Genomic DNA, 26,082 nt, shown 5'->3' with positions numbered 1-26,082 from the left:
ACCTCACAGTGATTTACTAATAAAAAATTTTAAAAAAAGTTTTCACAGGGAGTAAAGAAGGGAGTGTGGAATCATTTATTTTTCCAAGATCAAGTCATAAACAATATTCAGCTTTTGAAGCATTAAAAGAATCTTCTGCTGGGTCGTTTCAAAAGGCAGCTCCTTGGGATACCCCCATTTTCTGTGGGAGAACCTGGCTCAGCCGGGGGGGGGGGTATCTTGTGAATAATAGCAGCTGTTGACCATTTTGCATTATTTTCTGTTAGACTCCAAGGTGACCCAGACGCAAGAATCCTACTCAGAGCTGGCCCTGTATGATGGCATTTCTTCTTTGTCCTACTAGGATGAACTTTTCCTGCAGTGCAGCCAGTCTCAGTGGCCAGAGTGGAACCACCACGAACATAGCCTGCCTATGTCAGAGCACAAGTCCTTCAGACAAACTATTCACTTAGAAAGGAAATAAAAGGAATTGGGAGTTTCTTAATCAAACGGTTACTGATATGTCCTGAAGCCTAACTTCAGGGTAGGGAGGTGGAAGTCTGAGGAATAGTGGAAGCCACTGAAAGAAGAGGTAGTCAAGAAGAATTAGGAGGAGGAACTTTTTTTTTCTTTTGGGTCACACCCAGTGATGCACAGGTCACACCTGGCTCATGCACTCAGGAATTACTCCTGGGAGCTCGGGGGACCATATGGGATGCTGGGAATCGAGCCTGGGTCAGCCGTGTGCAAGGCAAATGCCCTACCCTCTGTGCTATGGCTCCAGCCCCAGGAGGGACTTTGGCTCTGCCTTTAGGTCAGGAAGAAAGGAACTGAGTTGGGCACTTAACATCATTGGGGACAAACTTGGGAAAGCAAGAAAGTGGCTGAGGGCAGTGCTTCTCAGACTTGAATGGACACACTTCCTGTTGTCTTTTTAAAATGAAGCCTGGGATTCAGTTTCAGGGAGAGATTCCTGAGTATGGCTAATAAATTCCCAAATCACACTGCTGGTTTGGGGACGACACTTGGAGAATTGAGGGCTTAGATGATGGAGGAGACACAAAAGGGGCTCTGGGGGGCCAAAGGTGTGCAGTGTACTTTGTATGTGTGTGCAGGAGAGGCTGGGACTTCCTAACCAGAGAAGAAATGATCTGCTCAAGTGGGAGTCCATCTGGGTACAGCCAGTAGAATTTGAGATGCTGCTTGGAGGGGAGGAAAGGAAACAAGGAAGGCATCTTAATGACATGGGTGTGAATCTCAAGGAGCTTGATGTTTATTTTGTTAGGAATGGGGAGGCTTTGAAGGAATTAAGCTTCTACTGGGCACTCCTTCCTTGCCCTCTGGCTAAGTGCTTCATTTGTGTTTGAAAGCTGACTGGCCTTCAGTGGAACAGACTCAGGCCTCTATCCTGCTCAGGCAGAGGGATGCCTCTCTCCCGGAGCTGCTTGCCCAGAAAAAGAGAATGCTTTTGTCTTGTTCTCTAGTTTTTGGTGCTCAGGGCTTACTCCTGACTCTAAGCATAGGGATCACTCCTAGAGAGGCTCAGCGGATCCAGTGAAGTTCTGGGGATCAAACCTGGGCCGACTGCATGCAAGGCAAATGCCCTGCCTGCTGTACTACCACTCCAGCCCTAGGTTGGCTTTCCTCTGTTAGCTATGTCTTAACAATTCTCAAACTCAGTTTGGTTCACAGACTAGCAGAATCAGCATCACCTTGAGAGAAAAATAGAATTTTCAAGTCCACCTTAGATGTTTAAACTCAGAGTCTGCATTTGAAAAAGATCCCCAGGTGAGATATGTGTGCACATTAAACTTTGAGAAGTGCTGTCTTATTTGACTCTTCCAGTGGCACCCTTCAGTCTAGGCCGAGCCTCAATTACTAGACTAAGCACATGCTTACATAGACTTGTTATGGATGAGGCAATGTGCGGACATTAACTTTCAAACATTAACTCCCCTTACAGTCCATCAGTCACGTCATTTCATCCTTTTCTTGTCTCTGCCTGTGTTAGGAGACACAAGGAATTTTTGCAGGGAATGACTCAGGGACCAAAGTGCCTACCTTGTGCAGCATCTGCATATGGTGTGCTGCTCAGCCGGAACTGGACCGTTTTCCTGGGGGTTCTGCTAAAGCAAAGGCTAGTGTGTGTGGGGGGGGGCAGGGTAGAGATGAGGGAGAGTTGCCTGTGAAGGAGCTCTATATCTGAAATGGTCCTAAACCCACAAGGAAAGCTTTCTGGGTAATGATTGTGATTGCATCCAGAAATGAAGTAGGCACCTTGGCCCTATTTCCAACTGTATTTCAGCCTCCAGATGAAATAGGGAAAATGTTGTTTCAAAATTCAGATCATGTTTATGAGGCCCATCTCTGACAAGAAAAACTGAGAAGTTTCCTTCTAGCATCTCGTTTTCAGGGTGCGGGACTGTTTAATACTACATGGAGGCGAAGCAGTAGTTTTTATCTTGGATTCTGGAGAAAGATTTCCTGGTTTTCAATCTGTGCCCTGCCATCACCTTGTGGATAGTCCTTGGGTAAATTAATTAACATTCCCATAGTCAGTTTTCTAATCTGAAAGAGGAGGATATCAAGTACTTTACATGTGTGATAGATGGGTGATAAGGACTACATTAATTAGTAAGTGTAATGTGCTTAGTAAAAGTAAAGTAAAGGCCCTCCCGTTGATCATCGATTTGCTCGAGCGGGCCCAGTAACGTCTCCATTGGAGACTTTGTTGTTACTGTGTCTGGCATATCGAATACTCTCGGTAGCTTCAAGTACTCATTATTATTCCCTGGGTTCCCATGGTTCTGTCCTGGGTAAGACTTAGACTAATGTGCTTTGCTCCTTTATTTAGGCAGGGATGAGTGTCTTGACTATTCAGTAGTGCTAAAGCCATGCTGACTCATCAAAGGGATGCCCCAAATCTGAGGAGGTTCCCAGGGAATGACTCAGTGACAAGGTGTCTACTTTGCAAGCATAAGGCCATGACTTGGATTCCCTGATGCCGCCCACTTGTGCTAAATACAATCCTTGCACTTCTGCTGTCAGAAACCCCAGCCATGATGGGTATGTGCTCCCCAGAGCATTACAGTTCCATGTCTGTGAATGCCACAACTAAAGATATTCCAACACCATGGCTAAGCATGTCACACTGGCAAGTACATGTGTGAGTATGGCGGCCGAAGTCTTTGACTTCTGCAAGTACCATAGCCTGCATTCATGGAGCACAATTGAGGGTGTGTCACCCCTGCACATCGAGCAAAAGGAGAGAGGGGAAAAAAAACTTGAGGATAGGTTTGGCCAGTATTCTTGAATAGTGTATCTCATATTTTTTTCTGACCATGGTTTCCTTCCAACTTTCTTTCATTCTTGTGGACCCCCTTGTCCTACTAGTTGGTTCCCTAGTCCTTAAGCCATGGTCCCCTTATGTGATTTCATCTTTGACCCCTCGAAATATCCTGAGGATTCACAGGGGACCTAATGGTCCCTGGTTGAGAAATGCTGTTCTTTAACGCAGAGGGATTAAATGATGTATTAGTTTCCTAATATTGTTGTAATAAATTATCACAATGTTATTCAGTTAAAACAGCTTAGAAACACTCTATTGCTCTTCTGGAGGTCAGAAATCTGGAATTGGTTTTACCAGGCTAAAAATCAAAATAGGAGTGAGTTCCTTCTGGAATCTCCAGAAGAACCCTTTTCCTCCCATTTTCTAGAGGCTGCTGCTTATACTCTTTAGTTCTTGAGAACTTCCTCAAGCCTCCCAGCCAGAAGTCTATGATCTGCCACAGATGTCTACTTTTGTCTTAATCATTTCTTTTTGACTCTTACTTCTCAATCTACCTTTTTTTTTTGCGGAGGGGGGGCACACCTGGCAACATTCAGGGGTTACTCCTGGCTCTGCACTCAGGAATTGGTCCTGGCAGTGCACAGGGACCATGTTGGATGCCAGGGATCTAACCTTGGTTGGCCTCATGCAAGGCAAACACTTTTCCCCCTTGCTCCAATTCCGTCAATCTCCCTCTCTAGCCTGCAGGGACTGGTGCTGATCCTGGCATCACGTAGATAATTCAGGATAACCTTCTCGTCTTAAATCTTTGACTTATTTACATCTCCCAACATCTCTTTTGTTATAAAAGGTAAAAATCATAAATCCTGGGGTGTGGGATATAGAGATTTCAGAGAGAATAGCATTAGTTTTCCTATGGCATTGACTAAAGGATTTATCAGAACTTTACTTAGGCCAAATAAATAAGAAAGTCCTTGTTAATATTTAGAAGAGGTTGGTGAGACATTCTTGGTAATTGGAGGTACTAGTATCATTCTTGGGCACTGACATGTGACATGCACTGCCACGGATGCTCCCGGTGGTGTCCCCACCTGGCCTGTATACTAGCTTTTTTGCAAGTGAGGAAACAGACAGGAAAGGCTAGGGTCAATTCTCTAATGGTAATTCTGGTACTTGCACAAAGTACATCCAGCTGCAAAGTCCATTCTCTTCCCATCACACCTTTCCTTTTATTCAGAATAAACCGAACCCAGTGAGGCACACCCATCCAGAAAGCTTAACATCCTCAATGGAATCCGTTTTCACAACATTGCTTGAATATTTCTTTAGTTGGGAGTTGGCCAAAGTAAGATTTGGCAGTAGTGTCATTTACACAACGTGGGAGAGAGCTGTGGAAACCTTTTGGGAAGGATTCTGTTTGCACTTTCCTCTGACCCATCACCTTAGGCCTCATCTCTGGTGCCCCACAGCTTTCAAGGCAACTGTGACCCAGAAACCTAATGCCCTGAACTACCTGGCCCAGTTTGATGCCCAGCCAGCCCTGGGTAAAATCTTTTCAGATAATAAATGAGAGCATCTTAGAGTGTGCAAACCACTCCACAGAATCAGCTCTGTGCCTCTGGCAGTAAAGCTTTTGGCACCGAGACTACTGGAAGAGTTCATGAATTATGAGAGCACACTAAATGGCGGAGAGAGAAACACGATCTGGCAAAAGAGCTGTTTTGTTACTACAGCTCTTCGAAGCATAATATTCAAGAGTAAAAATTTGAGCAAGACACTCCCTGATTGAATTATGGCCAAGGGAAAAATCCCCAGAAGTGACTGTAATAAAGGACTCCCTTCCCCTTCCCCCACTCTCTCTCCCTCTCTCTCTCTCTCTCTCTCTCTCTCTCTCTCTCACACACACACACACACACACACACACACACACACACACACACTATTTCTCACTCCCTCACTGTTCGCTTTTATTCCTTCTCAGGGAGTGATGCTTAAACCATAGAAAATACGGAAAAAAAATTCTGGGAGATCCAAGAGAGAAAATAAACTTGTTCAGGAAATGACAGAGAAGCAAATTTCTGCTTAGTGTGAAACAGAACATTCCAGTAGAAAATTAATCACTAGAGCTGCTCAAACATGGAAGGACCAATGTAGAAAGGGGTGTGCTCTCTGTCTTGAGAACTATTTAAGACAGGCCACTTAAGATATGTCAGGGCATCTAGCAAAGAGTCTACTGAAACCTCAAAGCCCTTCTCTGAGGGTGCAAAGGCAGCTTTGAGGTCCATATTTGATTTGCTTTTTCCTTGTAGAAACCCTATGAGGGTTTTGGGAGTGTCCAATGTTTTTTTCATATACTAAAATCAGTTATATGTTCTCTCAAATCACCCTACTTACTGTTGTCATTTACCAGTTGCATATATGCCTTTTTCTCTCTTCTCATAATCACAATATGAGCAAAAACCCATCATTTCAGGGAGAACTTTTCATTATGCATAATACCTGTGCAGTTACATACCTCCTAGTCTCCAGGCCATCTTATTTTATGTGTATTTCATTTTCCAAAGTGATCAGCATTTTATGGATAACCTTACAATTAAAGGATTCTGGAAGCCTTCATCCTCTTTTTTTTTTTTTTAATCTGGTTTGGTGATAATTGTGGATCATGGACATCTGTAATTCTGAAAAACTTCCAAGTGATTACAATGATGATTCATATATGTGAGATGCCACATATTAGTTCTTTTTGGAAGGAGATTTGAGAACAAAACCTTTACCAACCTGTATTTTCAGTACAAGCGGCCGCGCGACACATCATAAGACACTAAATACCCATCTTCTGGAATTGTCGTACCATATTTGATAGAGTTCAAATATGGTAACACCTACAAGGGTGATTAGAGGTCACCCCAAAAGCCTCTATCCCTCTCGGAAAGACTGGCAAGCTACCAAGAGTATTCCGCCCGCACGGAAGAGCCTGGCAAGCTATCCGCTGTGTATTCGATATGCCAAAACCAGTAACTACAACTGGTCTCATTCACCTGACCCTGAAGGCTTCACTGACATGGCAGCACTGAGAAGGATGAGAAAGGAGAGGCCGACAAAATCTCAAGGCCGACCTAGGCTGCCACAACGAAGGAAGACAAAAATGATCGTCTGTACTTTCAATGCACGTACGCTAGCATCAGATGCATCCATCGAGGACCTGATGGTACAAGCGCGAATGATCAAGTACGACATCATTGGTCTGACCGAGACAAGAAGGCACGAATCTCACCACGCTGTTTTCGACACTGGAGAAGAATTGTTCCTCGGAACATGCGATAAAAGAGGTGTTGGAGGCATCGGTGTCCTTGTCAACACAAACTTGGCCAAGAGCATTGATTCATTCGAATGCCTAACAACCCGAATCGGACATTTACATTTGAATAGATGTGGCTCACTGCCTGCAGTTTCTATCTTCGTTGTCTACGCACCAACATCTCATTATGATGAAAGAGAAATCGAGAAGTTCTACACGGAGCTAGAGAAGTTCTATAAAGAAGAACACACCTTCTACAAGATCATTGTGGGTGATTTTAATGCCAAGATAGGACCGAGAAGATCAGCTGAAGAACTTCACATCGGGACCCATGGCCTAGAATGGAACGAACAGGGTGAGAGACTGTCAGAGTTCATCATGTCGACCAAGACCATCCATGGTAACTCACAGTTCCAGAAGGCAGAATCTAAACGATGGACATGGGAGTCTCCCGGCGGACGATTCCACAACGAAATAGACCACATCATATTCAATCGACGGTTTTGCCTGACTGATGTCACTGTTGTCCCAAAATTTCGAACGGGATCGGACCACCGTCTCCTTCGTGCAAAATTCTACTTCACAGAGCGGGGAGAAAGGGCTGCAAAGTTCAAAAAGAGAACTCCCAGAATGACCACCAACTGGGAACTCTTTGGTACTATTGTGGCAACATGGGAAGATGCCATTGTTGACAACATTGACGAGGAATACAATCGACTGGTTCAGCACCTCCATGAATGTGCGAGGAACGCCAAGAGAGAGATAGCCACAAAAAGTCGCCTATCTTCGAAAACTCTTGAGCTAATTCGCCAGCGTGGTTTGGCGCATGCTTCAGGCAACCGCAAGCTAACGTCCGAGCTTGCAAAGCAGTGCAGAGATGCGATCAAGGAAGACCTCAAAGAGAGAAGAGCAGAAGTACTGGTAGATGCGGCAGAAGCCGGGAAAAGTATTCGTAAGGCCCGCCTGTCCTTCGCCAACTATAAGACCAAGATGACTGCCCTCCGACGTCCTGATGGATCCATCACATCCTCCAGAACGGCAATGGAGAAGATTATCCATGACTTCTACTCAAATCTCTTCGATAGCCATGTCCACTTGCCAACATACCAAATTCCACAGGATGGGTATGTTGTTCCCAACGTTCTCCCCTCCGAAATCCGACACGCCATTTCGTCGGTAAAGAAACAAACAGCACCCGGCCCAGACAAGGTCAGACCTGAACACCTGAAGAACCTGCCGTCAGTACTCATCAATACACTGGCTCGGCTCTTTACTCGCTACCTGTCTGAATGCAAGGTTCCGTCCCAATGGAAAACCAGCAGGACCGTACTACTGTTCAAGAAGGGAGACATCCATGACATTGGCAACTATCGCCCAATCTGCCTATTGTCTGTCATCTACAAGTTGTTCACTCGAGTCATACTGAATAGGATTGGCAGAACACTAGATGAAGGACAACCATGCGAGCAAGCAGGGTTCTGCAAAGGATTCAGCACCATCGACCATATCCACACAATAACCAAGCTCATTGAGGTTTCTCGGGAGTTCAAGATGCCGCTCTGCTTAACGTTCATTGATTTAAAGAAGGCCTTTGATTCTGTTGAGACGGAAGCGGTCATTGAAGCCCTAGCCAATCAGGATCCTCCGTGAGCTGTATTGCGGATTCACTACCAGGATCTCACCATTCTACAAAGAAGTGATCGTTGATGTCAAGAGAGGGGTGCGGCAGGGTGATACCATTTCACCGAAACTCTTCAGTGCCACCCTCGAGAACATCATGCGACGACTGGAATGGGAAGGAATGGGAGTGAAGATAGATGGTCGGCAATTACACCACCTCCGCTTTGCTGATGATATTGTTTTAATAACACCAAACATCAGCCAAGCGGCACAAATGCTGGCCGACTTTGACCGTGAGTGTGGAAAGGTAGGACTACAGCTGAATCTTACGAAGACAATGTTTATGAGAAACAGCCTTGTTCCTGACGCCCCATTTGCTCTCAATGGAACGACCATCTCCGAATGCAACAGCTATGTCTACCTAGGTCGAGAGGTCAACATGACAAATGACCTGGCACCCGAGCTGCGCAGGAGGAAGAGAGCGGCTTGGAACGCCTTCAAGAACGTCGAAGAAATAGCTAAGAGGACAAAGAACCTCCGGCTCTGGGCACATCTCTTTGATTCCACTGTTCTTCCTGCATTAACATATGCCTCAGAGACCTGGGCCCTACGCAAACAAGATGAGAACGCCATTCAGGTCTCCCAAAGAAGAATAGAAAGAGCTATGCTTGGAATATCACGTTTCACTCAAATGAGAGAAAGAATCCGGAGTTCTGACATCCATTGACGATCAAGGATCAGGGACGCTGTCTCATTTGCCAAGGTGTCGAAAATCAGATGGGCTGGTCACGTAATGAGATTTAAAGACGACCGTTGGACTAGAGCTGTTACTGATTGGATTCCACGGGATGTCAAAAGACCGCGTGGCCGCCCACCTACCAGATGGTCAGACTTCTTCCTGAAGATCATGAACGATCGGTTTGAGGCCCTTCATTTTCCCGGAGCGAACAGATTCCATTGGGCTACACTAGCACGCGACAGGGACAAATGGAGACGTTACTGGCGCCCGCTCGAGCAAATCGACGACTAACGGGAAGTTAAGTCATTAAGTGATTAAGTGATTTTCAGTAGAATCAAAGCCATTCAATTGCAATGTGGTGGCATCTTTAGAAGGAGATATGAATCCGAGGAACCTGACAGTATCTTTTTCTGCTGGCACGACAGGAGACTTAGAAAGCTGAGGGCCTACTTACCATGCTCCCAAGAGAGCAGCTAAACAGGAGAGTGAAGGTGGCCTAGGTAACTCTGAACCATGTCTTTTTAATGGCCACAACCCATTGCCATTTTTCTGTGGTCAGAATATTCCCAGAGCCTTTTAACCTTGCCTTCCCCTCCCCACCCCATCTCTTCTTCTAAACCTTGGATTCTTATAATGTTTGGATTCTCCTAGAGGAATGTTCTCTTAGCCTTGACATCTACAGTCCATTTTAAAAATAAATGAACACACCTGCTTTGTTTTACTTTGCTCTCCTGACTTAGGTCCCATAAACATTTTTTTTCTTTTTGAGTCACACCCGGTGATGCACAGGGGTTACTCCTGTCTCATGCACTCAGGAATTACCCTGGCGGTGCTAGGCGGACCATATGGGATGCTGGAACTAGAACCCGGTTCAGTTGCATTGTGAAAAACAAACGCCCTGCCCACTGTGCTATCGCTCCAGCCCCGGTCTCATAAACTTTGATGTGATTGTTGTGGCTGTGGTAGTCACCTGGTATGCTGAGGTGGGCCAAATGCAGTACTGGGCTTTCCCACATGCAAGACTGTGCTCCACCACTTGTGCCACATCCCAGCCAAACTCTCCCTCCGTTAATTACTGTGGAATTCTTTGTAATGGAAACGAAACTGGTTGTTCTTGTTACAGTGGCTGAAACTGGAGACTGTTAGTAGACCAAAAGGCAAAAGATGTAAAAGAGGTTGATTCTCCTCAAGATAGGAGCTCCACACCTGGTGAGATTAAACCAACCTCACAAGGCTTTCCTTTGGGAAGGATAGCCAACAGAGTAAACAGTGAAAGGGTGAGACTCTCGATTTAAGGTCCCCAGATGCTGCGATGTCCTTTGGTAATGGTTGCAAATCTGCTCTGCTCCAAAGCTGAGAAAACTAAGGCTTTCTTCCAATGTTGTGTGCCAATAACCTCCATTGATATAATCTGTAGATTCTGCCTGTATTTGTCATTGTGATTTAGAGGAACTTCACCTCCAGTTTTGGGCTGGAGCAATAGCACAGTGGGTGCCTTGCATGTCTGGGTTCGATTCCTCCATCCCTCTCAGAGAGCTCAGGAAGCTACTGAGAGTATCCTGCCTGCACAGCAGAGCCTGGCAAGCTCCCCATGGCGTATTCGATATGTCAAAAACAGTAACAACAACTCTCACAATGGAGATGTTACTGGTGCCTGCTTGAACAAATCAATGAACAACGGGAGGACAGTGCTACAGTGCACCTCCAGTTTTATCTCTTTGTTTAAGTACCAGGAGGTGGAACATGATGCTTTTGAATTCCTCCACAGCACAGCACCTGAGGGTAGATTCAAAACAAGTCTTCGGCCAGTGATAACCCAGGTTCTGAGGCTTAATATGAACTATGAGTTCAAACACCACTGTTCACTACTGTCTAAAAGGAAGTACTACAAAAAAGGATGAATAAGCACTGAGGTGTGTGGTAGTGGTGGTGGGGGTGGTGGGGGTGTGTGTGATAAATAATGAATGCAACTCTGGCAAAACTTTTTCCCCAGCCACGTCAGGGATTAGGTACTCAGTCACCCTCCCACTGAACTACACTTCTTCAATTTCTAGCTTGTTTATGGTCACAAAGGCATTGATTACCTCAGATCTCCTGCACGAACCTAACACGAAGATTCTGTGGTTCACACAGAAGGTTCTGAAAAAACTAGTGCTTGGTTTGTATCACCTCTAAGCTCTCTCCTAATGTTCAGTATTTTTGCCAAGACAATTGAGGGTAAGGAACAGGTTTCCTATGTCATTGTTATCTCTCCCAGTGAGGTGTCTTCTAAACCAAAGAAATATGACATCCACCTGGCCTCCTGCCTCTGCAGATAACAAAGTTGTGGTCATGGAGCTCGTGTCTGTCAGACTTGGTGCTGATCTGCTACCTGTACCTGCAGATTACGACACTGGAGAACTTTGGACGACTTCAGAATCTCATCCCGAGGTTAAACTTTAGCCAACTAGTGAAGTGAAAATGAGATGCACATTTCATACAAAAGACCCTGGAACCTAACACGAAGTTTCGTGCTCATCGTGATTAGGAATCTTTGTGTGTCTGAGAACAGTCTGCAGATGTGGACTCAAGTAGAGTGCAGGCAGACTTCCAGTAATCAGAGGAAATGATGTTAAATAGCAAATAGAAATACCTGAGAGGAAGGCCAAAGAAACTGACTTGAGACTCAGTAGATCGGACTAACTGCACATGGCCTGGAGTAAGGTCTTAAACTGTCTTGCCCTTAGGAGCCTCTAAACAATTTATACAGTTAAGACTGTCAGTTGTTCACTTCCTGAAACTCTCAATCTGTGATGATGCAGATTCATTTATTTTTTATTTCAAATGATTGGAGCTGGAGAGACTGTGCAGTGGGTAGGGGTCTTATCTTGTGCACGGCATACTTGGTTGTGCCACCCTATACTCCATATTGTAAAAAACTCTTGAGGGCGGCCAGGGTTAGCCCCGAAGGCTCTTCCTCTGGCTGCCCAGGTTCTGGGTGGGCCCGGGCCGCTTCCCCAGCCAGGGCAGCCTGGGCCATGGGGCAGACAGTGGAGGAAATGAAGGCCAAGCTGGTTGGTTGATCAGATGGCACTTATTCCATTCTCCCCACGTGCCTGGCCCAGTCTCTCTGAGCCCCCCATTCTAGTCTCTCGCTGCCTTTCATTCCCGTCTCCTCCTGTCTCTCCCGCTCATCTCTCCATGCTCCATCTTGCAGCCTAGGCTCCCTCCATATGCCTGCTCCTATATTCTTCTATATTCTTCTCTCTCTGTCCCCCTTGCTATCATCTCCGCGGTCCGGTCCGTCTTGCTGCCTTGCTCTCTCTCTCATTCTCCAACTCTCTTGCCTCTCCAACTCCCCAGCACTCTGGGCTGACACTGCACCCAGTCTGGTAGCCAAATCAACAAAAGAAAGCCTTTCCTGAGGGCCCCCCAAATTCAAAGGGAACACCACCTAAAGGTATTCCAAAGGCCTTCCTAACTGCCTCAGGCAAAATACCTCTTAAGGCGTTGTTTTCCTTTCCTCAGTCCAATAAGTCTATCAACATTTCAATACTAGTTATTTTTGTATGGACGCAGTAAGAGATAACATTGAGGCCAGGCCCATCTTGATGCCAGGGTAGCTTACCACTAGCTTACCACTTGCCCTGGGTCCATCCAGTCCCTTGTTGGGACCCTGCTTTTGGGGGCTCTAGGAAGAAAGGGCAGCTGAGGCTTAGGTGAGAGAACAGATGCCCAGGAGGAAAATATCACTGAGAGTCACATAATATATACTGTCTTTTTGTGTCCATACAAAAAGGACATTGCTCTGAATAAACTATGCAAAGAACTTAAGGAGAAGAGAAAAACAATATTTACAGCGATAGCACAGCGGTAGGGCGTTTGCCTTGCACGCAGCCAACATGGCCGACCCGAGTTCGATTCCTCTGCCCCTCTCGGAGAGCCCGGCAAGCTACCGAGAGTATCTCGCCTACATGGCAGAGCCTGGCAAGCTCCCTGTGACGTAATCGATATGCCAAACACAGTAACAACAAAGTCTCCAATGGAGACGTTACTGGGCCTGCTCGAGCAAATCGATGATCAACGGGAGGGCCTTTACCTTTACCTTTACAAGTCAATAGAGCACAAAGAAAGAAGTTACAAATAAACACAGAGGAATGGGAATACTGTGATGGGAACAACCCAATAAACCTAAACTACCTGACTCTATGTAGGGAGGACAAAAACAGTGTTATCCTACACCATATGGTCTCACAAGCCCCTTCCAAAGAATAATCCGAGTGCAGAGACAGGAGTAAGTCCCAAGCATTATTGGGTGTGGTTGTAAAACCCAACCAAATCAAACAAAACTCCCAAATAAAATGGCTATTGGATCGTCCCAGCACCATTTATTAAAAATTCTTTTTCCCGGTGATATTGAATACAACTTTATAGTCACAAGACAAACGTATTCTGTGTGTTTATTTCTATGGTTTCTATTCTATTTTTTTTCCTGCTTGGTACTAGACTGGCATTTACTGTGTTCATTGTAAAGATTCCTTAGCTATTTTAATACCAACAGTACTTTTCAGCCTCTATTTTTTTCTTCTTGTTTTGAAAGCATTCATGCTTATTTTAGTCTGTTTGGGTTGCTATAACAAAAACACTGCAGACAGACTGGGTGAGGTTTTTACCTATAAACAACAGAAGTTTATTTTTCACAGATGTGTAGGCTGGCTGGTCAAAGGTCAGGCAGCAGCAGACTGGGTGTCTGGTGAGCTCCCACTTTCTAAGTATGGACAACTGTCCGTTATCTTTTTTCCCGTCCAGTGTTTAAATGTGAAGAAAGAGGCAAGAGAACTCACTGAGGTCACCTTTATGAGGCTACTAATTCCACTAATGAGACCGCCATCCTTAATATAATCTAACATAATCGTCTCCCTGTGCCTCAGCTCCTACCTGAAGCCATCAATTGAAGATTAGTTTTCAATATAAATTTGGGGCTGGAGATTCTAAACATCTAGATTGTAGCAGATGCCTATTGTTTTCTAGTTCTAATAACTTTAGAATAAGTTTGTTTAATGCCAGTGAATAGTGAAAAAACAAACAGACAAACATAAGGTGCAAATAAAATAGATGATGGATTGTTGAGGTGAATTTAAATCCTTTCTCTGGTACTGATCATGAAAACCTGATAAGTTATTTGGTCTGTCTGTGTCTGTTTTCTTGTTTGTAAAACAAATGCAAAGTGGTACAGTAGGACAGTTTAGAATAGATTTGGGACAGACAGGCTGGGGTCCTTTTTTCTACCTTAGCCACGTCTTTCTGGATTTCTGCCCTCTCACTGAAGACAAAGTTATCATGAGGCCAGAATGAGGGCTTTGTGAGGCAGGGCCAGGCTCTTACCTAGTGTGAAAAGGAAAACATTAGATGTGTACGTGGGCATCTTTTCCCTCTTTCTCGGGACTAACTTGTAATAAAAGGAGAAGAGGCAAAAATGATCTGAGTCTCGGTTATATTAGTGATGGTGAGCCCCCAATATTCCTTAACTTCAGGGATCCCAGTGAAAGAGAATTGAAATTCTTGGTTGAAATCTCGGAGCCAAGTATTGCTTTTCAAAGGTTCAAAGTCAGGCCTTTGCTCCTCTCTCTGGAGCACATTGTTCAATGACACATTGTACTCAGGGCACAGTTATCTAACTGGAAGGTCACATGACCACTGCTGGCCGAGAAAGGAGTAGCCAACAGAAATTGGTGACCACTCAGAGTCCTGAATCAGGTGTTCTATCAGGGCTGGGAATATTCTTTCACCTCCTGAGATAAAAAGAAAAACAAAGACTGGACAAGCCTGTCCAAAGAGTCACACTCAATTAAGCAGGTCATCTGGGAGTGTCAGTCTCACCGACCAGCTTGGTTTGTGGGGAAAAGGCAGCTGGAGGTGGAGGGCAGCTCAGAAAGTGCTGTCCTATGGTTGCACAGTGTGGAGAGTGGTATGAAAACTCCGCAGAAACATGCACAGGCAGCTGACGGATCCCTTCAACTATGGTTGTGCCTGATGGGCTGAAAATAGCAATCATTCTATTGTCAAGTGCTTAGGCTCTAGGTATCTCCAAGTCTGGCAATGGGATGGCTCCAGGATACCTATAGTTAAAAAGCCTTTATGACACTTCTCTCAGACATAGTTTTCCATCTTTCCATTTACCTTGAATGATTTGAATACCAGGTCTTGTTGAAATTTGTGCAGCCAAGTGCAGAGTATCTCAAATTTATTGTGTCAAAAGCCCATAGGTGAATAAATATTATAAATAAACATAACACATACATATCACTGACTTTGATAGAAACAGGATGTCTGTTTTGCAAAGACAATCCTGGGCAGAGGCTTTTTTTTCCTCCCTTCTGAAAACTTACCTCTTCTCAGGCCTTCATAATTACACTGAAGCTTCCTATCCCAGGCACAGTGACATCATGAGAAGACCTTATGCAGTTACTTTAGTCAATAGGCATAGAGCTTTTATTTGAGAATCAGCATTAGTCACCAAATATGTAAGTATAATCACCTTTAGATGATTCCTCTAGCCATTTTTCACAATTACTCTTAGTAATTTAGTCATCCCTAACCTCCAAGACTTAGTAGAAACCCACAAATTGTGAGATTAGAGTCAAACTGACCCCAATTTTTATTCAATTAATTTGGGTCTCTACTTAAATAATATCATTTTGGAGTGAATTTTCTTCAATACCTCTCTAAAATGGCAATATTATTTTCTATAACATTCTCTTTATTCTTCATGGCACTTATCTGACAAAAACTATACACATATATTTGTTGTTTTTCATTGTATACCTCTTGTAATGGGATCTAAATTCCACAGTGATTATTACTAAGTGCTTACACATACTAAGTGAGCGAATAATAAATATTTGTGGAATGAATAAAACGTAGAGCTTAGGCTAGTAATACTTGACATTTTTCTCCCTTCCAAGGTCATGTCAAACTCTATTTAGCAACACAGCACTTTTTTGCCTTATTGTGCCTCGGAATAAGTCATAATTATGTACTACTTATCTGTGCCAAAGGAAATAAAATCAATTGATATTAAATGCTCTCTGAACCCATAGACTGGAACACAGTATCTTAGACCATAGTGAAATTCCTGATAGCTTAGATAAATTAGAATAATTTTTGACAGTTTTTAGATCAACTCTTTCACAAGGAAAAAAGATGATTAAACCAACATAGATCTTCTTATGAGGTGGATAATTTGCACCACAGAAGTAGAAGGAATTTTTAAGAGTGAATGCAACAATGGTACCTCCTGGAAAAAATACAGCAGATGAAAAAGTCAGTTCTGTTGCTGGAGATTTGGGTTTACAAGGTGTTCAGTATAAACCCTGTAGGGTTTGAATTTGGATTATGTGGGCAGTTTGTTTTCCTGGTAAAAGCTCCAAGTCTTGGGCAAAACAATTAAAGCCTTAGAATATATAACTAGATAGGCAAATGTGTGTCCAGGGAAGGATATAATAAACCAGTTTACTGTCTTTAGCTATAAATATACCCTAAATAGGCAAATATATAAGCAAAAATTGAATAGGAAGTTGTCAAACCTTTATTCTCTACTTTGGGATGCCTGCTATTGGCTGTGCGAAATACCTCAGCCTCTGCTCTACAATACTTGTTGAATTTTGGTGTGCTTACTAACTGTCCTTAATGTCTCTCTTAACATAAACAATGTGTTGGTAGCCACACATTGTATTGTATTGAGTAAATGGACAACCTGTGAGCTCACTTGGGGTTGCTCAAGCTATCTTAAAGCTTGGACAGTCCATGTTTGTCCCAGTCTCTGAGACAACCCTTGTTGGTTGAATGTCAAAGGTGCCAATTGAATTGGCTTTATAGGTTTCCATCGGATTACTTTTTTTATTCATCCCACCTGAAATCCTCCAGACCTTCATTGCCTTCATCTTTTTGCTTTTGGGATGATGTTGGTCAAATGAGATCTCTACAGAACTAGGCCTAGAAGTAGTGGGTCAGGTTTGGGGTGAGACAGCCAGAGGGATGGAAAAGTGACAGTTATAATGTATCCCTCCAAGACTTGAAGATCAAAGGAAGCTTATTATCAAGTTTTGGTGAGTTTTCTGTTTTAGAAGTGAGACTTAAAATTACCTTCAACTTGAAAGCCTTGAACTGGGTAGTTTTAAGATCAGGTTGCTCTCTATGGAAGCCTGTTTTCATAGTTGTTTTCTGGGGGGCCTTGCTCCTGTCAGGTGTTTTTTTAAGACAAGAAGGATTTATCCCAATTGTTATGAACACAATCATTTCTGCTTTTGGACATGCAGTGTGTAGAGGAATGACCCGGTGAAAACTGAGAAATAAATGCCATTTCAGAAAGAGCTGGTCTCAACAAAGATTACCATCACATAGAAACATTATTCACCCTTATTACCAACTCATCCAGAACTGTGAAGAGAAAACAAAAAGATAACCCAACTGGCATGAACTCTAATAGTTACACTTCATCGCTTCCACAGCCAGTTGTGTGAAGGTGAGTGGATCGAAGTATTCTCTTTCCCTCATAACTGTCTGGATAAAACCAGAAAAGTCATTTAAAGGAAGATGCTGCCACAGAGCGAATGCTGGCAGAAGTTCTAGCACGTGGTCAGTTGGGGGGATGTCCTGTTGAATTATTAAAAGTAGGAGTCTGGACTAGTTGCCAATGCTTAGGCTCTTTCCAACTTAAATTTCTCTGACACTTGTAGTAAAAACGAGGCAGGAATGCCACAGCATTCAAGCTGTTCATATTGGATAACTTTTTAAAAAAGCGATAGCACAGCGGTAGGGCGTTCGCCTTACAAGCGGCCAACATGGCCGACCCGAGTTCGATTCCTCCACCCCTCTCGGAGAGCCCGGCAAGCTACCGAGAGTGTTCGATATGCCAGACACAGTAACAACAAAGTCTCTAATGGAGACGTTACTGGGCCCGCTCGAGCAAATCGCCGATCAACGGGAGGGCCTTTACCTTTACCTTTAAAAAAATAATTAGTCTCTGATCATTTCTCCTGAACTGATTTTCTGTACAGGTAGGGAGATGGGAAGGATAACACTGCACTGTAGCACTGTCCTCCTGTTGTTCATCGATGTGCTTGAGCGGGCACCAGTAATGTCTCACAACAAATTGTGAAACTTGTTACTGTTTTTGGCATATCGAATACATCATGGGGAGCTTTCCAGTCTTTGCCGTGCGGGTGAGATACTCTCGGTAGCTTGCCGGGCTCTCTAAGAGGGGCAGAGGAATCAAACCCGGGTCAGCCGCATGCAAGGCAAATGCCCTACCCGCTATGCTATGGCTCCAGCCCATGAGAAGGGTATTAGGCTAAAATTAGAATTCAAATCCTAGACCTTCTCCAGAATTTGCTATAAGTCTAGACAAGGACTAGACTGTGTGGCGCATGGGCGAAATTTAGTTAGGTGCAAGTAAATCATTATTAAATTTATTTTGTACAATATAGGGAAAACATATTGATGCCCTTTCAAATGATTTTTGAGTAATTTTTGGAGGGGACGATTATGTTTGACTTTGTTGACTTAAGAAAGTTTATCAATTTGTACTTCTCTTTTGACACTTTTCAAGTTGATTTTAGAAGCTTCTCTATCTAGAGAGACTTATGTAGGGGAAAGGTGTGTGCCTTACATGCTCTTAGCCCAGGTTCGTCCCCAGTACCACACATGGTCCCACATATGTAGCCCACCCTGAGTGATCCTGAGCACAGAGCTAGGAGTAAGCCCTGACAAAGTCAGGTAAAGGTAAAGGTAAAGGTAAAGGCCCTCCCATTGATCGTCGATTTGCTCGAGCGGGCCCAGTAACGTCTCCATTGGAGACTTTGTTGTTACTGTGTCTGGCATATCGAATACTCTCGGTAGCTTGACGGGCTCTCCGAGAGGGGCGGAGGAATCAAACTCGGGTCGGCCATGCTGGCCGCTTGTAAGGCGAACGCCCTACCCGCTGTGCTATCGCTCCAGCACAAAGTCAGGTGTGATACAAAAATTAAAAGATAAAAGCAGTCTATAAAAATTCATCTTTAGAGGGGCCAGAGCAATAGCACAGTATAGTAAATTGTGTGCTTGCCTTTCACACAGCTAACTAGGGTTCAATTCCCAGCATCTCATATGGTCCCTTGAGTACTGCCAGGAGTTATTCCTGAGTGCAAAGCCAGAAGGAACCCCTGAGCACTGATGGGTGTGGCCCCAAAGCCAAAAGATTCCCTTCCACCCCTCTCCCCGCTATCAAATATTAAGATAGCAAGGCCTCACCATCCTGGCTATGTATGAAAAGGTAAGTGAAAGGAAAGCAAGAGTAATGAGCAGTACAAGAATTTTTTTGGAAAAAGAAGATAATCTACCCCATTATTTTTCTACAAAAGATTGGTGAGAGTTGGGAGTATAGTTTAATGTAGAGTACTTGTCTTGCGAGGCCCTATCTGCAATCCCAACACTGAAATAAATAAAATCACAAATAAGTAAACACAAAAAAGAAAAAACTTGGTGAGTCTGTTTCTCTAAGAGTAAAAATTTCAGATGTTCTTTTCAAAGTAGGATGGCTCCTTTGTTAATTTAACAGTTTGCTTCCAAAGTATCTACCGGGAATCTTTCACAAGCACTCTTTTTTTTTTTTTTGCTTTTTGGGTCACACCCGGTGATGCACAGGGGTTACTCCTGGCTCTGCACTCAGGAATTAACCCTGGCGGTGCTCAGGGGACCATATGGGATGCTGGGAATTGAACCCGGGAATCGGCCGCGTGCAAGGCAAACGCCCTACCCGCTATGCTATTCCTCCAGCCCCTCATACAGGCACTCTTTCCCCCACTGAGACTCCTTATTTTTATTTGTCTGTTTGTTTGGGGGATCACTCCTGGAGTTGTTCAGAGGCCACTCCCTGTTCAGTTCTCTGGGGTCTCCCCTGGGGTGCTTGGGAGACCATAAGGTTGCCGCTGTCAAACTTGGGCCTCCAGCTTGCAATTCTTATGCTCCAGCTGTGAGCCACCTGCCTTGTCGTCAAACGACTTGCTTTTAAAAGAAGTTTCCCATATGTATAAAGCAGAATTTTATACACTGGTAGTGGTGATGTTCAGTTGAGAACTCAGTGGGGTGGGGATGGAGATGGAAAAGAAGTCACAGTGACCTAAAGACTATTTAATGAATCCAAAGCTTACCACCCAGAGCAGGAAGCCAGGAGAAAGGTGATTTTACATTGATAACGAGGTGATTCCACAGAACTGAAGAGTCTTAAATAATCTGAAAAACTCTGGGACAGTTTGAACAACTTATGAAATTTCTACAGGCATATTTCTTTGCCTTTTCACTCTATATGTGAAATAACAAAATTAAAAGGCAACCTTTAAGGCATATGTATAAACTCACTGGAGACTTTTTTAGATAGACAATCAAGATTCTTGAAATTCATGGGGGCTTTTGAGAAGTCATCTTGAACTCTTACTTTCCATGAGGATCAAATAATACAAAATGCCAAGGCCACAGGTGTTTGACCCACTCATTTTAATATCTAACAACTTTCACTATTAAGAAAAATCTCTTTAAGCTGTAGGTAAGTAGGAGTTAAGCTCAATTTCTCTTATTGGTCAGAGGATAGGGATCTCTGGACTAGGCCTTTCAGATTATGATTTGACTTTAGTAGAATTATATCAGCTTCATGCTGGGAGCATGGAAAGATGTTCATCAGAATGTTCCCATGTGCCTCCATCACCCCAGGAAACTCTGATTCTCTACACCTGGAGTGCAACTGGAAACTCAGATATGTAGATTTTTATATCTGTTTTTGAAGCTCAGGAGATGTACAAGAAGGTTCACAACCAGTGTCCCATATGTTACTCTTGAGCCTGTCAGGAGTGATTTCTGAGTGCAGAATGAGGAGTTATCCCTGAGCATCACCAGATGTTCCCCCTTCACCCCCCCCAAAAATAAAGTAGGAACTGAACTAATGATTTCATCATCTGTGGAACACCAGGGTAAAATGTGGTAGATCCAGTTTATGAAGCACTATGGACCTGCAGGATGCCAGATGCACATATTGTTACGTGGATAAATTTCCAAAACAGTGTGGAATAGGGAAGACAATTAAATTTATTATGTAGTAGCATTTGTGTCATAATCAAAAACATAAAAATACACAATGTAAAAGGATAGCTTTACATTCAGAGGCGTATATTGGACGTTATAGATGTGGTTATTATGGAGGAAGCAGAAAATAATATCTCTTTTACTTATTTGATTCTGAAACAAGCAGTACAAATTAAAATAAATTGAGCTCCATCAACTAAAAAACTCACTGCTAAAGTAACTCTAAAGATGTCTAGGGGCTGCTTTTGGAAAACAGTATGGACGATCTTCAAAAAATTAGAAATTGAGCTCCCATTTGACCCAGCGTTACCACTCCTGGGAATATATCCCAGAGAGGCAAGAAAGTATAGTCGGAAAGTATAGTATAGCACTTGTTTGTTCATTGCAGCACTGTTTACAATAGCTAGAATCTGGAAAAAACCTGAGTGCCCGAGAATAGATGACTGGTTAAAGAAACTTTGGTACATCTACACAATGGAGTATTATGCAGCTGTTAGAAAAGATGAAGTCAAGCAATTTTTATACAAGTGGTACTACATAGAAAGTACCATGTAAGCGAAATGAGTCAGAAAGAGAGGGACAGACATAGAAAGATTGCATTCATCTAGGGAACATAAAGTAACAGAATAGGAGACTAACACCCAAGAATAGCCGAGGTAAGTACCAGGAGGTTCACTCCATGGCTTTGAGGGCAGCTGCACACGCTAGGGGAAAAGGCAGCTCAGATAGAGAAGGGAGCACCAAATAAAAGGTGTTGGGAGGTTCCTCTTGGGATGGGAGATGCGTCATGAGAGTAGATTATAGACCGAACATGATTGCTACTCAATGTCTCTTTTGCAAACCACAGTACTCAAAAGGAGAGAGAGAACAAAAGGGAATGCCCTGCCACAGAGGTAGGGTAGGTTGGGGGGGATGGGGGGTGGGAGGGATACTGGGGATCAGTGATGGTGGAGAATGGACACTGGTGGAGGGATGGGTATTCAATCATTGTATAACTGAAACCCAAGCACAAAAATTTGTAAGTCTACAACTGTACCTCGTGGTGTTTCACTAATAAAAATTTAAGGGGGAATAAAAGAGAATAAATCCTAAAAAAAAAATAAAGTTGTCTAGGGGCTGGAGTGATAGCACAGCAGGTAGGCCTTGCACATGACTGACCCGGGTTCGATTCCCAGGATCCCATATGGTCCCCTGAGCACTGCCAGGAGTAATTCCTGAGTGCAGAGCCAGGAGTAACCCCTGTGCATCGCTGGGTGTGACCCAAAAAGAAAAAACAAAGTTGTCTAAAAAAGACAACTTGGGCTAGAGATAGTAGAGTGAGTAGGGCACTTGCTTTGTATACAGTAGACACAGGTTTGATCTCCAGCATCCCACATGTTCCCCTTGAGCCTGTGAGGAGTGATTTCTGAGTACAGAGCTGGGAGTAAGCCCTGAGCATCATCGGGTGTGGTCCCCCACCCCCCAAACAAAGTGAAAAGACAGCCCACCAAATGGGATAAATATTTATACATCTAGCAGGTTGATATCTAACAGGTTGTCATCAAAATATGTAACAACAACAAGACAATACACATTTAGGCAGAGAGATGTATTTGAGGAGTTTTATACTGGGTGAAACAAGTCATAAGGAGAGGGATGGACACAGAATGGTTTTTCTCATGTGCAGGATATAAAGAAATGCTACGGGAACATGGAATGCACATAGGCAACACAAAACTGAGAACTTGTCTTCAGCAAGAAGCTTATCAGGGTGGGGGGAATGGGAGGAGGGACACAGTCCAGTCGTGGATGAAAGAGGGCAATCTTGTGGAGGATGTGGGGCTAGAACTTATACATGAAACCATTACATTAACAGTTTTATAAAACATAATGCCTTTAAAAAATGCAGGAATAAAAAAAATAAGGCCAGTAACGTCATGCATGTAGCTCAGCAATAGAGGATAATCTTTGCATGCGTGGGTCCCTGATTTCCACGATTGGCACTGCAAAAAGTAAAAAAAATTTAAGCAAATTATATTTTTAATTAAAATAACAAAGAGTGTTAAAATAACATGTTAAAATAACATCCAGAGAAAATGTACAGACAGCCAACAACCGATATGTGAAAAAACTGTCCACTATCACTTTTCTTCAGGGAAATGTGAAAGCACAATTATATGTTACTTCTCACCCATGAAAACAACCTTAATTAAAAAACCAAGAAACCAAAAACGAAACCCCAAAAAACAAACCTAGAAACAACATATCAATATGTGCCTGTGAGGGTGTCGAGAAAATGGAACTCTTCGACACTCTTGGTAAGAATGTAAATCAGCCTTGCCTTCTATAGGAAACTCAAAATATTAAAAGTAGATCTACCACATGGCCTAGGCAAGGGGGTCTAGGTGGTTAAGGATAATCAATACTTCAGAGGTGGGAGGGGTATGGTAAAATACATTTGAAAAGGTGTGATTCCAAACCCTAAAAACACATGCATTGTTTTGATTCAAAAGGGATTAAGAAAAGAGAAAGAAGTTTGTATTTTGTATGGACTGATGACAGTGGTAAACCCTGGAGAGCACTAAAGCATCTAGTAAATTAGACTCTTTGCATCAAACCTTCAAGCAAAAAGTTGACTGGGAGCAGAGGAGACTGGGGCCAAGATGGGAGAACAGGGAGAATGTGTTTTACAGTCTCCTGAAATCATACTAGAACTTGAATGAATTAAAAAAAATGTAATAAAATAGATTAATTCGAAAACTGAATTAAGCTCCCCACAAAGTTTCTATAGCAAAGGCTCAAAGGAAAACACTCAGGGATACTAGAGACAGGGACACATCCTTGCAGAGGAAATGAATTTCTAATGTGTGGAACTTCATCTTGGGTAGCAATGGGAAGGTTGTCCCCACCTCCCTCGCCAACACCTGGCAACTAATCCAGTGATCTTACAAAACGGGAATAAGAAACTTTTGGGTGTAAATAAGCTTTGGAGTCAGTGGAAGATGTCATCTTGGTAACTTTTCACAACCTGGATTCACAAGTGCCCTTATGGACTTTCTATCACGAACCCTTGTTCACCTCATAGACTTACTTGAACTCCGTGCCAGTGCCACAGCAGGGGGCAGGTGCTTGTGACTTTGAGTTATCCAATTCAAATTATCCATGAGAGCTGTCACAGACCACCAAACATGAGATAAAGGAGCTCAAGTGTACTGATGAATAGAAAATGATAGCCTAAAAAGAACTAATTAATCAGTTATGCAAGCTTCCGGAAGAAGATGGGAAACAACAGTGCTCATGGTACTCATTGGAATGAGATAGACATAACAGAACTTACCACTGGGGCAAGTGTAAGAGAAAGTTTAAGAAAATCCAGACAGAAGCCATAGAGCTAAAGTAGCTGAGCTAAAGAAATACAATGAATTATTTCAGCAGTCAAATTTAAATAAAAAAGAAAATCAGTGAGCTCAAGATACAGTAATATAGGGGGTATGGTGTCGCCAGCGAGTGCATCAGCAGACTGATGGCGCCTTCAGACTTCCAGATACCCCAAAATTGCTGCTGTGCTTCACTTAATCACTTAACTTCCCGTTAGTCGTCAATTTGCTCGAGCGGGCGCCAGTAATGTCTCCATTTGTCCCTGTCGCGTGCTAGTGTAGCCCAATGGCATCTGTTCGCTCCGGGAACATGAAGGGCCTCAAACCGATCGTTCATGATCTTCACAAAGAAGTCTGACCATCTGGTAGGTGGGCGGCCACGCTGTCTTTTGACATCCCTTGGAATCCAGTCGGTAACAGCTCTAGTCCAGTGGTCGTCTTTAAATCTCATTACGTGACCAGCCCATCTGATTTTCGACACCTTGGCAAATGAGACAGCATCCCTGATTCTTGATCATCGACGATTGTCAGAACTCCGGATTCTTTCTCTCATTTGAGTGAAACGTGATATTCCAAGCATAGCTCTTTCTATTCTTCTTTGGGAGACCTGAATGGCGTTCTCATCTTGTTTGCGTAGGGCCCAGGTCTCTGAGGCATATGTTAATGCAGGAAGAACAGTGGAATCAAAGAGATGTGCCCAGAGCCGGAGGTTCTTTGTCCTCTTAGCTATTTCTTCGATGTTCTTGAAGGCGTTCCAAGCCGCTCTCTTCCTCCTGCACAGCTCGGGTGCCAAGTCATTTGTCATGTTGACCTCTCAACCTACATACACATAGCTGTTGCATTCGGAGATGGTCGTTCCACTGAGAGTGAATGGGGCATCAGGAACGAGGCTGTTTCTCATAAACATTGTCTTCGTAAGATTCAGCTGTAGTCCTACCTTTCCACACTCACGGTCAAAGTTGGTCAGCATTTGTGCCACTTGGCTGATGCTTGGTGTTATTAAAACAATGTCATCAGCAAAGCGGAGGTGGTGTAGTTGCCGACCATCTATCTTCACTCCCATTCCTTCCCATTCCAGCCGTCGCATGATGTTCTCGAGGGTGGCACTGAAGAGTTTCGGTGAAATGGTATCACCCTGCCGCACCCCTCTCTTGACATCAACGATCACTTCTTTGTAGAATGGTGAGATCCTGGTAGTGAATCCACAATACAGCTCACGGAGGATCCTGATGTATTGGGCTTGAATGCCTTGATTGGCTAGGGCTTCAGTGACTGCTTCCGTCTCAACAGAATCAAAGGCCTTCTTTAAATCAATGAACGTTAAACAGAGCGGCATCTTGAACTCCCGAGAAACCTCAATGAGCTTGGTTATCGTATGGATATGGTCGATGGTGCTGAATCCTTTGCGGAACCCGGCTTGCTCGCATGGTTGTCCTTCATCTAGTGTTCTGCCAATCCTATTTAGGATGACTCGAGTGAACAGTTTGTAGATGACAGACAATAGGCAGATCGGGTGATAGTTGCCAATGTCATGGATGTCTCCCTTCTTGAACAGTAGTACGGTCCTGCTGGTTTTCCATTGGGACGGAACCTTGCATTCAGACAGGTAGCGAGTGAAGAGCCTAGCCAGTGTATTGATGAGTACTGATGGCAGGTTCTTCAGGTGTTCAGGTCTGACCTTGTCTGGGCCGGGTGCTGTTTGTTTCTT

Source organism: Sorex fumeus, unplaced genomic scaffold, assembly GCF_029834395.1.
Source record: "Sorex fumeus unplaced genomic scaffold, SorFum_2.1 ptg000183l, whole genome shotgun sequence".
NCBI lineage: Eukaryota > Metazoa > Chordata > Mammalia > Eulipotyphla > Soricidae > Sorex > Sorex fumeus.
This window is presented reverse-complemented; position numbering follows the sequence as displayed.